Here is a 14,216-nt window from a genome sequence, read left to right as displayed (position 1 = left end):
GTCAGACTAAATATGAACAATAACATGATTCTGGTGCCAAACACTTCAGGTGCATTGCAAATGCTATTAGGAAATTTGATGCTATGTAAGATGGAGTGTAACAGGCCACACACTACCTGGGTGTGATTACTGGATTTGGAACCATACCATGAATGCTCCATGATACTTTGTCAGTTATACAATTTTGCATGACAGCATCACTACAACCGCAACTAGGTCACATTTCAATTAAAAGACTCAGCACACAACCCAGAACAACCTGCACTTTGGTTTGTGACAGTAGACTTTGTGTTTACTTTGTTGGGGATTTTGGATGGAAATGGAAATGCCGTGTGGCTAGGGCTCCTGTCGGGTAGTCTGTTCGCCCGGTGGAAGTCTTTTAGTTGACACCATTTGATGATTTGCATGTCAATGGGATGAAATGATGATGATAAGGACAACACAACACCCAGTCCCTAAGGAGAGAAAATCTCTGACCCAGCTGGGAATCGAACCCGGGCTGTTAGGTATGACATTCTGTTGCGCTGACCATTCAGCTACCAGGGGCAGATGGGATTTTGGATGATAACTCTCCATTTGTGACATTACTTTGGCACTTAGAAGAGTATGCTGATGTTATCAATAATGTCATCCTCCACCATCCAAACAAAATAAATATAAAACAGCAAAATCTACTTGCTCCGAAGCTTGTCACACTCCGCAGAACAAAAACTGAAAAAGGCAATCTATGATGAACAAGTCACCAACAAGACACCATCCAAAGCTGTGGTGGTGGCTGTGGACACTACTTGATGTGAACCTCATGCCAGGTGCCGCACTATCGACCCTATGGATTGTCAAGCTTTTGCTGCAGCTCATGAAGTAGAGTCACTAGAGAAGAGGCTATGCCTGGTTGACAGAATGTTTCCAGTGCTACAGTGTAGACAACACATCAATGCTGTGAATGATAATGTGCCATGCAGTACTAGATCTCAGTTGAATGCCATGTGCACTGGAATGCTCTGACTTATGTCAAAAGTGCTTGCTGGGAATGTCACATCCCTAGTCAGGATGCTGACCTGTATGAGACACACATTATTGCTGTCCTAGATAGCAATGATCCACTGTGTGCCACTACTGCCTCACGATCACTGAATTGTTGGTATCTTGTCCAGTCTGGTGATGTCGCACATAACTGCTTGCCTCCTTGCAGCTAACCAAACTCCAGATGCAGGCTGTGGTAGGTGCACTGGCCCACTCTGACAAGTCGAGCTGCCAACACCTACAACTCATGGGACAAATTTTCTTTGCACTGCTTCCACTGTCAGGTGGAAGGTTCTATGTATTTGATCAGAGTACATGTAAATACTTCCTTATTGATACAGAGTTAGACTTCAGTGTAATACCAAGGGACACCAATGCATAACTATCTGGCAGAACATCCCTACAACTTCACGGTGAAAATTACTCGCATATCACCATGCATGGCATGTGTACCTTGGAATGAAGGTCAGATCAACAGTTCACATGGGCATTCTTTATTATAGACATGAGTGAACCAGAGCCAGGAATTGACTTTCTATGGCACTTTTGCCTGTTACCAGATTTAAAAAGTGCAGCACTACTACTTTAAGACACCAGATGACTAACTGCAGGGCTCTTTGACCTGATGCCTTGTCCATTGGAAACTACCTCATGCCCCACTGGGCATCAGTACAATGATGATGCATACTCTAACACACTAAAGGAGTGTGGTACAATGATGGAGAAACTAATGACAACACACCAACTCTAATCGGACACCTGAAAAGCATCAAATGCACTCCTCACTGACAACACATTGTTAGATCAATACTTGACATGTCCTCAGCACTTGCATGAATGATGTGAAAGCCTTTCACTCACGCTTGAGATAGCTGATAGTGATATTGTCTCTGCCATGCCTACTCTGGCTGAACACATTTCATTGCCACTTTGATCCACAGCTATGAAGTTACCGACACTGAGTGTACAGTATGGAACACAGTTCAGAACAGCACACACTACTTCATCTCTCTGCATGCTGAATAAGTGTATCACCCCCCCCCCCCCTCCCCCTCCATCCACCCAATCAGTCACGAGTGAAAGTTAAACAATGCGCCTCCTGTAATGGTACGGATCATCAAATTCTCATTATCTTTGGTCTGCCAGTCCTCCACAAAGAATGCCAACTGGGACCAGCACACTTACAGGTCGATGAACTGTTAGAGTCAGGGATAGTCCACACTTCAGATAGGCTGTGGGCTTCCCCAGTAAAACTTGTACTAAAGATGGATGTTTCTGTGACACTCTGTTGTGTCTAAAGAGCTCTCAGTGCTTGAATGATACTCGACAGTTATCAAATTCCATATACTCAAGACATTACAAACTCTCTAATGGGTGTCACTATTTTCAGGGTTGTTGATTGCAGAAAAGCAGCTTAAACTTGAAAGTGGTTCATTGATGGAGTTCTCTTCAAATTTTGCTTTAGTCATGCTTATCTGGATGATATCCTAATATTTTCTGTCACCTCACAGATCATGGACAGCATCTTGAACTGGATCTTGCTGATCTGCAGAACGTGGGTGTGGCCAAAAATGAGGACAAAGCACAATTGCAGAAAGCTGAAGTGACCTTCCTTGGACACATATTAAGTGCCACAGTGACCAAACCCACCTCAGAATGAATGGATCTCACTAAGCAGTTACCACCTCCGCAAAATTATTATGACGTACGATGCTTTCTAGGTATCATAAATTTATATTGGTATCTCCTGCCATAGTTTTGCAGCAGTACAAGTCCCCCTGCCCCTCTCACTAATGCTCTTGCCAAGCTGAATACACAAGCAGAAAAAGTTAGTGTACTGACAAAATGTGAGAAATGTTTAACCTAACCAAAGACTGCCCCACAAAAGTGACCACTTCGGCCCACCCGACACCTGATACACAGCTCACTGTCACAACTGAAGCTAGCAATTCAGCCATCAGACTGGTTGTATAAGTTGTAGTGGTGAAGCACAGTGGCTTCACTTCTTCTAAAAAAACTTATGTCCTTGCATTCAAATTTGTCTGCATTTGATTGTGAGTTACTTGCCATCTACAAAGTAGTCAGACATTTTAGAGAAGATGTTGAAGGATAATGCCAAACCACTCACAGGTGTCTTATAGCACCCCTCATTAGACACTAGTCCTTGTCACTTCAATTACCTCAGCCTTCTTGCACAATATAGAACAGACATCCATCATCTACATGGTGCTGACAACATAGTCACAGACTACCTATCACAGATCAATGTTATTTCTCTACAGCTAAATTATGATAAACTAGCAGAAGAGCAGAACCATGATGTGACTATTATGGACTTCCTCAACAGTGATTCCACCAATTTCCCCATAGAACAGTGTACAGTCTCTGTGACTAACATCCAAATACTGCTTGATGTATCTCAACAAAACTCGGGAACTTGTCCCCACATCCATGTGTTACATGGTTTTTCAAATAATTATACAACATGGCACACTGGTGGATAGGCCAGCTCATCACTGAACATCTTGTTTGGCCCAACATTAAATGTGACTGTAGTCTGGGTATAAGCTTGCTTGGCATGCCAGTGCAACAAATCTGGTCACCATACACAACCTCAATTAGGCCACTTTGAAATACCAAAACACATTTTCGACATGTGTACTTACACGTTGTTGGCTCCCTTCCAGAATAAGAAAGTTACAGATACTTACTATCAACTATTGACAAAGTTTTGTGTTGGGTGGAGCCAGCCACTTTATAGTAGAGTCAATTGCTTATGCATTTATCAATGCTTGGGGATCAGGAAAGACAATTTAAGCTTGCTCTATTCAAGGCATTCTGCAATATATGTGACATTATGTGTAATCTTACAACCATGTACCATTCTCAGAGTAATGGGCATGTGGTGGTGGTACAGAACTCTGAAAGCTACACTCGTGTTATGGAGGACTGTGAACAGAAGCCTTTCCATGGCTGCTACTAGGTTTTCATAAGGCATTCAAGGAAGACCCACAGGGATCACTAGCAGAGATCTTGTATGGAGAATTATTCACACTCCTGGCATAATTCATTCTACTGACCCAGCCCCTTGAACCAGCAAACTTAACAGTGGTAGTCCACCAGGTGAAAAGCCACATTGACAATAAATAATTGGGTGCCACTGCCTATCTCACAAACTGATTCAAAAGTTTTCATGCACAAAAGACTGAGTAACTGTGAATTTGTAATGCAATGGGTGGTATGGTCTGGGCACCATCACAGCCACCCTTTCAGGCCTGTGTAAAGTTTTAAAATGGGACACTCACACATTCAAAATACTGCATGATGGAAAACAATGATGGTCTCATTAAACTGCCTAAAACCACCAGCATGTGTAATACCTCTGACAAGAGAACATACACTGCTGATTATGATACCTGGGTGGACTCTGGGAAGTTAGTTCCATAGAGAATCTGGTATCATGTCACTGTCTTATATGTTGTATTATGAGCAATAAAGCAGTATTGTCATATCAACATATTGTCTCTGTTGTACAATGCCTGCAGTCAATAGCGAAAGCTACCACAGACAGAGCTTTCTTTTACAATTTAGGAAAAGAACAAAGGTAATATGTACATTGAAGGATTCATATTAATAATTTACAACAAAAAATACAAACACCAGTAACCAGTGGAAGTTGTACAAGAGAATCTTATTTTACAGGAAGATTAATGCAGAGGAATGGTTGCTATGCATACCAGAAAATAACATAGAATTAGTAGCTTGGTGCGGGCATAGAGGTGATGCACATTTTGGTCCAAAAACATTTATCATGCATGTGAATAAATGTCATTACTTTAGAAATATGAACTGACCATGGACCTTGCCATTGGTGGGGAGGCTTGCTTGCTTCAGCGATACAGATGGCCGTACCGTAGGTGCAACCACAACGGAAGGGTATCTGTTGAGAGGCCAGACAAATGTGTGGTTCCTGAAGAGGGCAGCAGCCTTTTCAGTAGTTGCAGGTGCAACAGTCTGGATGATTGACTGATCTGGCCTTGTAACATTAACCAAAACGGCCTTGCTGTGTTGGTACTGCGAACGGCTGAAAGCAAGGGGAAACTACAGCCATAATTTTTCCCGAAGGCATGCAGCTTTATTGTATGATTAAATGATGATGGTGTCCTCTTGGGTAAAATATTCCAGAGGTAAAATAGTCCCCCATTCAGATCTCCGGGTGGGGACTACTCAAGAGGACGTCATTATCAGGAGAAAGAAAACTGGCGTTCAATGGATCAGAGCGTGGAATGTCAGATCCCTTAATAGGGCAGGTAGGTTAGAAAATTTAAAAAGGGAAATGGATAGGTTAAAGTTAGATATAGTGGGAATTAGTGAAGTTCGGTGGCAGGAGGAACAAGACTTTTGGTCAGGTGAATGCAGGATTATAAATACAAAATCAAATAGGGGTAATGCAGGAGTAGGTTTAATAATGAATAAAAAAATAGGAGTGCGGGTAAGCTACTACAGACAGCATATTGAACCCATTATTGTGGCCAAGATAGACACAAAGCCCACACCTACTACAGTAGTACAAGTTTATATGCCAACTAGCTCTGCAGATGATGAAGAAATTGAGGAAATGTGTGATGAGATACAAGAAATTATTCAGGTAGTGAAGGGAGACGAAAATTTAATAGTCATGGGTGACCGGAATTCATCAGTAGGAAAAGGAAGAGAAGGAAACATAGTAGGTGAATATGGATTGGGGGGAAGAAATGAAAGAGGAAGCCGTCTGGTAGAATTTTGCACAGAGCATAACTTAATCATAGCTAATACTTGGTTCAAGAATCATAAAAGAAGGTTGTATACATGGAAGAATCCTGGAGATACTAAAATGTATCAGATAGATTATATAATGGTAAGACAGAGATTTAGGAATAAGGTTTTAAATTGTAAGACATTTCAAGCGGCAGATGTGGACTCTGACCACAATCTATTGGTTATGAACTGTAGATTAAAACTGAAGAAACTACAAAAAGGTGCTAATTTAAGGAGATGGGACCTGGATAAACTGAAAGAACCAGAGGTTGTAGAGAGTTTCAGGGAGAGCATAAGGGAACAATTGACAGGAATGGAGGAAAGAAATACAGTAGAAGAAGAATGGGTAGCTCTGAGGGATGAAGTAGTGAAGGCAGCAGAAGATCAAGTAGGTAAAAAGACGAGGGCTAATAGATATCCTTGGGTAACAGAAGAGATATTGAATTTAATTGATGAAAGGAGAAAATATAAAAATGCAGTAAATGAAGCATGCAAAAAGGAATACAAACATCTCAAAAACGAGATTGACAGGAAGTGCAAAATGGCTAAGCAGGGATGGCTAGAGGACAAATGTAAGGATGTAGAGGCTTATCTCACTAGGGATACGATAGATGCTGCCTATAGAAAAATTAAAGAGACCTTTGGAGATAAGAGAACCACTTGTATGAACATCAAGAGCTCAGATGGAAACCCAGTTCTAAGCAAAGAAGGGAAAGCAGAAAGGTGTAAGGAGTATATAGAGGGTCTATACAAGGGCGATGTACTTGAGGACAATATTATGGAAATGGAAGAGGTCGTAGATGAAGATGAAATGGGAGATATGATACTGCGCGAAGAGTTTGACAGAGCACTGAAAGACCTGAGTCAAAACAAGGCCCCCGAGTAGACAACATTCCATTGGAACTACTGACGGCCTTGGGAGAGCCAGTCCTGACAAAACTCTACCATCTGGTGAGCAAGATGTATGAGACAGGCGAAATACCCTCAGACTTCAAGAAGACTATAATAATTCCAATCCCAAAGAAAGCAGGTGTTGACAGATGTGAAAATTACAGAACAATCAGTTTAATAAGCCACAGCTGAAAAATACTAACTCGAATTCATTACAGACGAATGGAAAAACTAGTAGAAGCCGACCTTGGGGAAGATCAGTTTGGATTCCGTAGAAATACTGGAACACGTGAGGCAATACTGACCTTACGACTTATCTTAGAAGAAAGATTAAGGAAAGGCAAAGCTTCGTTTCTAGCATTTGTAGACTTAGAGAAAGCTTTTGACAATGTTGACTGGAATACTCTCTTTCAAATTCTAAAGGTGGCAGGGGTAAAGTACAGGGAGCGAAATGCTATTTACAATTTGTACAGAAACCAGATGGCAGTTATAACAGTCGAAGGACATGAAAGGGAAGCAGTGGTTGGGAAGGGAGTGAGACAGGGTTGTAGCCTCTCCCCGAAGTTATTCAATCTGTATATTGGGCAAGCAGTAAAGGAAACGAAAAAAAAAAAATCGGAGTAGGTATTAAAATCCATGGAGAAGAAATAAAAAGTTTGAGGTTCGCCAATGACATTGTAATTCTGTCAGAGACAGCAAAGGACTTGGAAGAGCAGTTGAATGGAATGGACAGCGTCTTGAAAGGAGGTTATAAGATGAACATCAACAAAAGCAAAATGAGGATAATGGAATGTAGTCGAATTAAGTCGGAGTTTTGCTATTTGGAGTGCAAAATAACTGATGATGGTCGAAGTAGAGAGGTTCTAAAATGTAGACTGGCAATAGCTAGGAAAGTGTTTCTCAAGAAGAGAGGTTTGTTAACATCGAGTATAGATTTAAGTGTCAGGAAGTCGTTTCTGAAAGTATTTGTATGGAGTGTAGCCATGTATGGAAGTGAAACATGGATGATAAATAGTTTGGACAAGAAGAGAATAGAAGCTTTCGAAATGTGGTGCTACAGAAGAATGCTGAAGATTAGATGGGTAGATCACATAACTAATGAGGAGGTATTGAATAGAATTGGGGAGAAGAGGAGTTTGTGGCACAACTTGACAAAAAGAAGGGACCAGTTGGGAGGACATGTTTTGAGGCATCAAGGGATCACAAATTTACCATTGGAGGACGGAGTGGGGGGTAAAAATCGTAGAGGGAGACCAAGAGATGAATACTCTAAGCAGATTCTGGGAGATGAAGAGGCTTGCACAGGATAGAGTAGCATGGAGAGCTGCATCAAACCAGTCTCAGGACTGAAGACCACAACAACAACAAGTAAATAAATTATCAAAATCTTGTATGATGTTACAAAAAGTTAAAGTACGAACTTACAGGAGTATGTATAGTGCTGTACACCATTACTCTGAGCAAGTTATGGAAATTATAGACAGTGGATTTCTGTGGTGCAATACTTAGAGGCTGGAGAGGAATGGGATACATCTTTGTTGTGTTTGAATGCAGTCTAGGTTGGTTAAACTGTATCCACTAAAAAGAGAAATGACCAATAGTGTGATAATTAAATTACGAGATCATTACTTTATAAATGTTGGTAAACCTAAGGACTTATTGTCTGACAACAGAACACTGTTCACAATCAAATGGTTCAAATAATTTCTAGCATGGGAAAATGTAAATCATGTTTTAATTTCTAGATACTACCCACAAAGCAGTTCCACTTCAAGAGGTAGATGTGAGCTAGGTACGTCTTACTGAACCTGTTGTGCAAACAGACATTCAAAACGGGTGGAACTGGTAGTGGAATTTGAAAAATTATTGCATGAACTACCGCACTCTGCCACAAAACTCTCTCCTGTGGAAATAACAGGACAATGAGTAGAAGGAGAACAAATTCTAAGGTAGGTTGAATGGCCAAAAGAGAATACCAATATTCAAACAATACCATATAACAATATTACTGAATTCCTAACAAGGGAGAGGGGAAAAGGAAGATACAATGGGAGATATGTACTCCAGTACAATACAAGATAGAAAATTTAGTTTTAGCTGAAAGTCATAAGAAAAGCATTAAAAGTGAGAAAGTCATAAGCAAATTTTACTCATTGTACAAGGGATCATTTCTGATAACTAAAATGCCACACCCAGAAGCAGTAATATAAACTGATCCAGAGACAGGGAAAGACAAAGACATGTACAATACTCCAGATTTAAGACCATTCTTAACTGAATAATGGATTAACAAGCTGTAGAAATCACATTCCTCAAATTTCTTGATATCAGAATTATATTCTAAAACTTTTGACAGCTTAATTGGGCTTCTGGGGAAAGTGTTACAATTTAACTAACTGATTTTATTTCAGAATTTTCTAAAAGGAATTTTTTACCCAAAAGGTTACTAGCAGGTTTCATTTTAAGTGTGGATGTTAGTACAGCCCCTGCTAGTGGGAATTATCAGAGCTGTTATTACTATGGCTAGCAATAAGACTGAATGATGCCTGGACCTCTTTTTGCTCCATCCTCTGTAGATGCCTTAACCAGTGACCACAATATCCAGACCAAGGATACTGAAATGATAAATGCTGTACTTATCCTACTGATGGTTTAAAAAGTGTAAAATTTTCTTTGGAGTGTAGACTAAGAAGATAATTTTATGTAACTTTTTTGCGGATTTTCTACACGGTGATGATAAGTTTTATAGGGAACTTTTTTTTCTTTCCTGTCCACACCTAGGGGGATTTTTTGTCTTTTCCATGGAAAGGTAGCTGTAGTTTGAATAAGCTTTGTAGAAAAAGGTTATGTATTTGTGTACTTAGTTAGTAGAAATCATTCCCATTCTACAGAATGGAGCAATTATATCTGAATCCTTTGAATGATTGTCTGTAATATCTTAGTTTCCTTTTTTCTGTTTTGCTTTGGAAATCAAGCTAGGCAACTGCACTGCACTTTTCTTTGGAATTCAATAGTGTGGGTAGCGACTACTTTTGGGGGCCTAAGGACCTAAGGAGGGAAGCTGGTGGTATCTGTTCTGTAGGATTATCAAACAGCAGTATTCTCACCATCCCCTTAACCTCAAACTTATTTTTATTGGCTCCACGTGGATTGCTCACTGGTTGCCTTGGAGTCATTTGACCGACAATTTTGCCATTACATTAAGTTGTTGACTTTTTTTCTATTGCTCAACTCCATGGTTTCTCTTATTTTGGTCTGTAGCCTTGCATTTGGTGCAGCAAAACTTCATTATAAGGTGTCATATGTTGTACAACTCTTATGTCACATAAAGTTTGTCAAAATTTCATACAAGAGAAATGCAAATCGAAGCACATGTATTAAACCATATGGATTTGTCATTTTAAGGTTTACTTAACATATTAACAAAAATGGAAAGTCTACTTCTAATATATTTACATATTATTCGTGTTCACACTTATGTCATTCATCAAATGGAGTGCACTGTTATTGTGCCTTCAGTGCAAACTGGTGGTGATTGAATAATTTGCTTTCTTTATGATGATTATGCCACCACGAGTATGCACCTACACTTCATACTATGAATATATACTATTTGGTTACAGACATTGTATTAATGTTTTAATGTATTTGGTATGTATTTACCAATGTACCTATAGCTTTTAAAAGGGAGTGACCATCGCTGCACTTTAGGAAGGTAAATTAGATTTTGCCCATAACTTCATTTACACCATAAAAAGACACTGTTGTTTATCCCCCTAATAAATCAATCATTTGGAAATTAAAAATCCTATAAGCACATTAGAATCCATGTCACATGCAAGTAAAGCTGCAGTTAAGCACTAGTTAATCTAGGCACCTTCAAATAAAAAATATGTAATGCATTTTGTAAGGTACTAATGGATGACAAAAGAAACAAATGTAAAATGTAGGTATTGATATATTATTAAATTATATGATTAACTGTATTTATAATCAAATATTACAATATTATTACAGTATCCTTTGTTTACATTCAAGTTGGAGACACTTTGGCATTTGGCTGGAACTTTAGCTCATAAGTTACTATAATTTAATAAATAACAAAAATGACTTTAGTTTATAGTATTATCTTTAGTATTTACATCTTATTGCCAAGTTAAGTATAAATTTTTTTTACTCTAGTTGCATTGCCATATCATAATGAACATTCATTAGAACAAGGCCAGTTAAGTCTGTCATCTCCCATTTTATTTCTAAGGTAAGTTTTTAGCCTCCTTAGAGTGGAGAAACATCTTTTTGGGGTCGCATTAGACACTGGGAGTGTGGCTGAAATGATGGGAAGCCTTTTTATCAAAGGGAAAAACTGTTCATTGCACTGATCAATAGATTCTATTTCAGTGGCAGGTTTTTGCTCAGTTTTTGAGTGATAGTGTTATATCCCATATTCGCTCAGAAATATTGCACCTGCATTCACCCAGAAATATTTCTGTTGTCTGTTTCAGACTTTCTTTTATCCTGGAGTCATTACTGGTTTCTCCAGGAAGAAGCATCTGAATCCCTTTGATTGTTTCTTCATATGGCTTAAAACAGGGATCAGCGTAGGTAATCATATGTTCAATAAAAAGATAAAATACATTTTGGTGGTAATATATTCCAGCAGTTTTCCATGCTGCATTGCTGCGCTGGTTTTGTCTTCTAGTCATTCTCGGAATGAATGTGTCACTTGAACTCATCTTTTTTGCCTGCCTGAAAAGGAGTGGGAATTGACTTTCATTCTGAATATTTTGAAAAGTAGTTTTTTTATTGTTTTCACATAGCTGCAAGTGTTGGTCATGTCCACATTGACCTTCTGCATTGCTTTGTTTAGGTTCACTGTACATGAAAAAACTTTTCTTAGCATAACTAGTGCCAGAATAAACTGGCTACTTTCTAAGATGTCTGCACTTGGTATTTTTGAGTGGCAACATCCCTACTTGCAGCATCTTGAAGCATCTCGAGTGTTGCTAGTACTACAGAAAGCATTTCTTCAAATCTTTTGACAGCCACATGCTTTTTGGTTCACCATGTGTCACAAAGGATGATAAGAGTTGAATGAGAAGAGTTAATTTGTTTCACAGTTTTCTTCAAAAGTTGTCCCAAAGTGGAGATTGTACAAAAAGTTTCCTATACTTTTTATAGTACCGATACTGTTCTGTGTCATAGGTATCTCACATGAATGAACCAGAACTAAATTAAGAACATGTGCCACACAGTGTATGAAATGCACTCTTGGATATTGTTCTGCAATTGTTGTTCTCAAGTCCCGAAACCAGCCACTCATCACTGCAGCACCATCAAAGCCTTGCCTAATAAATTTATTCATATTCAAGTTATGAGATATGTGGTGTGCTGTAATCATTGTTGCCAGTGCTTGAGCTGAAACATCTTCTATGTAGAGAAATTCAAGAAAATCCTCCCTAATGATTGAACTCCAAAAGAGATTTCTGACATGTCAATTTCATAGTTTTTACAAACATGACTAATGAAACACACACATGCAAAGTTAAAATTCACTTGATTCACTATGCCCATAACTTTCACCATTAAATAACTGTTGACTGCCCAAAGCGAAGCTACACAGTCAACAAGGAGAGGTTGGGGAAGACAAACCCCAGTTCGGAGTACAGCTATCATTTGTTGCATCACAACTCCTTAATTTGTTGCAATCTCAACCAGTTTTGGTGTGTGACTATTAACTTGTCGCATAGGGTTTCAGAAAGCAGATATCTGGGTAATACTCGTGTTTACTGTATAAGATAAAGAGGGAGAAGGTCTGTCCATGTATGTATTACTACTCATGTACATTACTATATTTCTAACCTGTTAATTATGAACACTTCTCCTTTTGTGATCTATTGGAATAATGTGGACCCCACAGATATTTTTCTTGTCTTATGAATTTTTTTTTAATATGTGCGAAGAATTGTATATCTCATGTTTTTTTTTTTTTTGTCTCATAACAGATCTGGTGATGGTGGGTAGCTAAAATGCATAATCAGGATCAGAATTAATAAATTGCTAGAAAGACTGAAAAATTTTATATGTTTTTGAATAATTGTGGCCATTGTCCTACATAAAGGCATCTTGTCTGCTACTTTGAGTTAGTATGGCACAAACCTTTGATCATACAGTCTTCATCAATGAGACAGATTGAACTATTTTGGTTCAAAACTATGTTATGTGCCTGAGCCAGACTGTCATGTGAAATTTTGCAACCAAGACTTTGTCCTATATACATTACACTGTGCTTCTGTGCTGAAAATTGAGTAAATGAACTTGTTTCTTCCCCCAATGTGGAGACCGGCTGGCCATGTCACACAAGAGAAATTATGGTTTATCTCTCATGCTGCACATGAACAATGAGGATCTGTATAACAACACTTTCCCACCTCCCTGGATGGCATAACCTAGTGTCGTATGGACACAATTTCAGTAATGTTCCTACCCACAGCATGCATTACCTAAACTGCTGTTATTTAAACTGAACATCCACAGACTTTGTCTGCCATCACAGAGACTATTATGACTACCAACAATGCTGTACATGATGTGTTGTATGATATTGGTGAATATGTGTCTATCATCAGTGACATAATCCAATCACATTCAGTTACTCACAAGTTTGAAACAGTAAGGGCAGCCTTACTGCAATGGTTGTCCAAATCACTGTAGCAGTTGTCCAAATCACAAGAGCAACAAGTTCATCAAATGACTCATACACAAAAGCTAAATGGCAGAACCTTCTCAATTCTGGTGACATGTGCAGTAATTGGTGGACACTACTCTTCTGCCTGACACCGCGTTGGGGTTGATGTGGACAAGGAAGTTACATCTTCAAATCCAAGTTCCTTTGACTTCAAATGAGGGTGAGACATGCGAGAACAAACAAATTGCCAACCAGAGTTTTGCATTTTTGATTAACATCATTACTACATAGAAGCCAACAGTGACCTACAGTAGTGGCAGTCATTGTGCACCTGTTCACAGTGACTATCAGCCAAAGTGAGACAAACATGTCTGGAGGAATATGACATGGCCAGCAGATGTAAGCAACAGCTATCTCCAAGCGTGTCTTACAATCAGATGCACATGCCAGACCAACCCCTGGTTCACATCACACAAAGTTCCAACAATAGCTGACAGATGACTTGCTGGTGTTGGTTTCATTCACATTTTGTAGCAGACACTGGTATGTACATTACATCATGCTTGTACCCAAATGCCGATCACAACCTCCAGTGGCCATCATGAGTCACATTGAGATTCAAAAACAGCTATGTCTTTAGCATGTGAGCCAAACCAGTTTGCCTCACTTTTCCAAGGACAGTTGCAGATTATACATTCTTGACACAAATACAGATCAGTATATCTCACTAACTCAAGCTCTGAAGTAAGCACAATTCCAGAGATGGGTGCTCTGTCTCATACCTCAGGTCCCCTTCTACAGCTCTGGATGATGAATGACA

Source organism: Schistocerca gregaria, chromosome 1, assembly GCF_023897955.1.
Source record: "Schistocerca gregaria isolate iqSchGreg1 chromosome 1, iqSchGreg1.2, whole genome shotgun sequence".
NCBI classification, from domain to species: domain Eukaryota; kingdom Metazoa; phylum Arthropoda; class Insecta; order Orthoptera; family Acrididae; genus Schistocerca; species Schistocerca gregaria.
The sequence above is the reverse complement of the archived record's forward strand: the minus strand, read 5'-3'. Positions refer to the sequence as shown.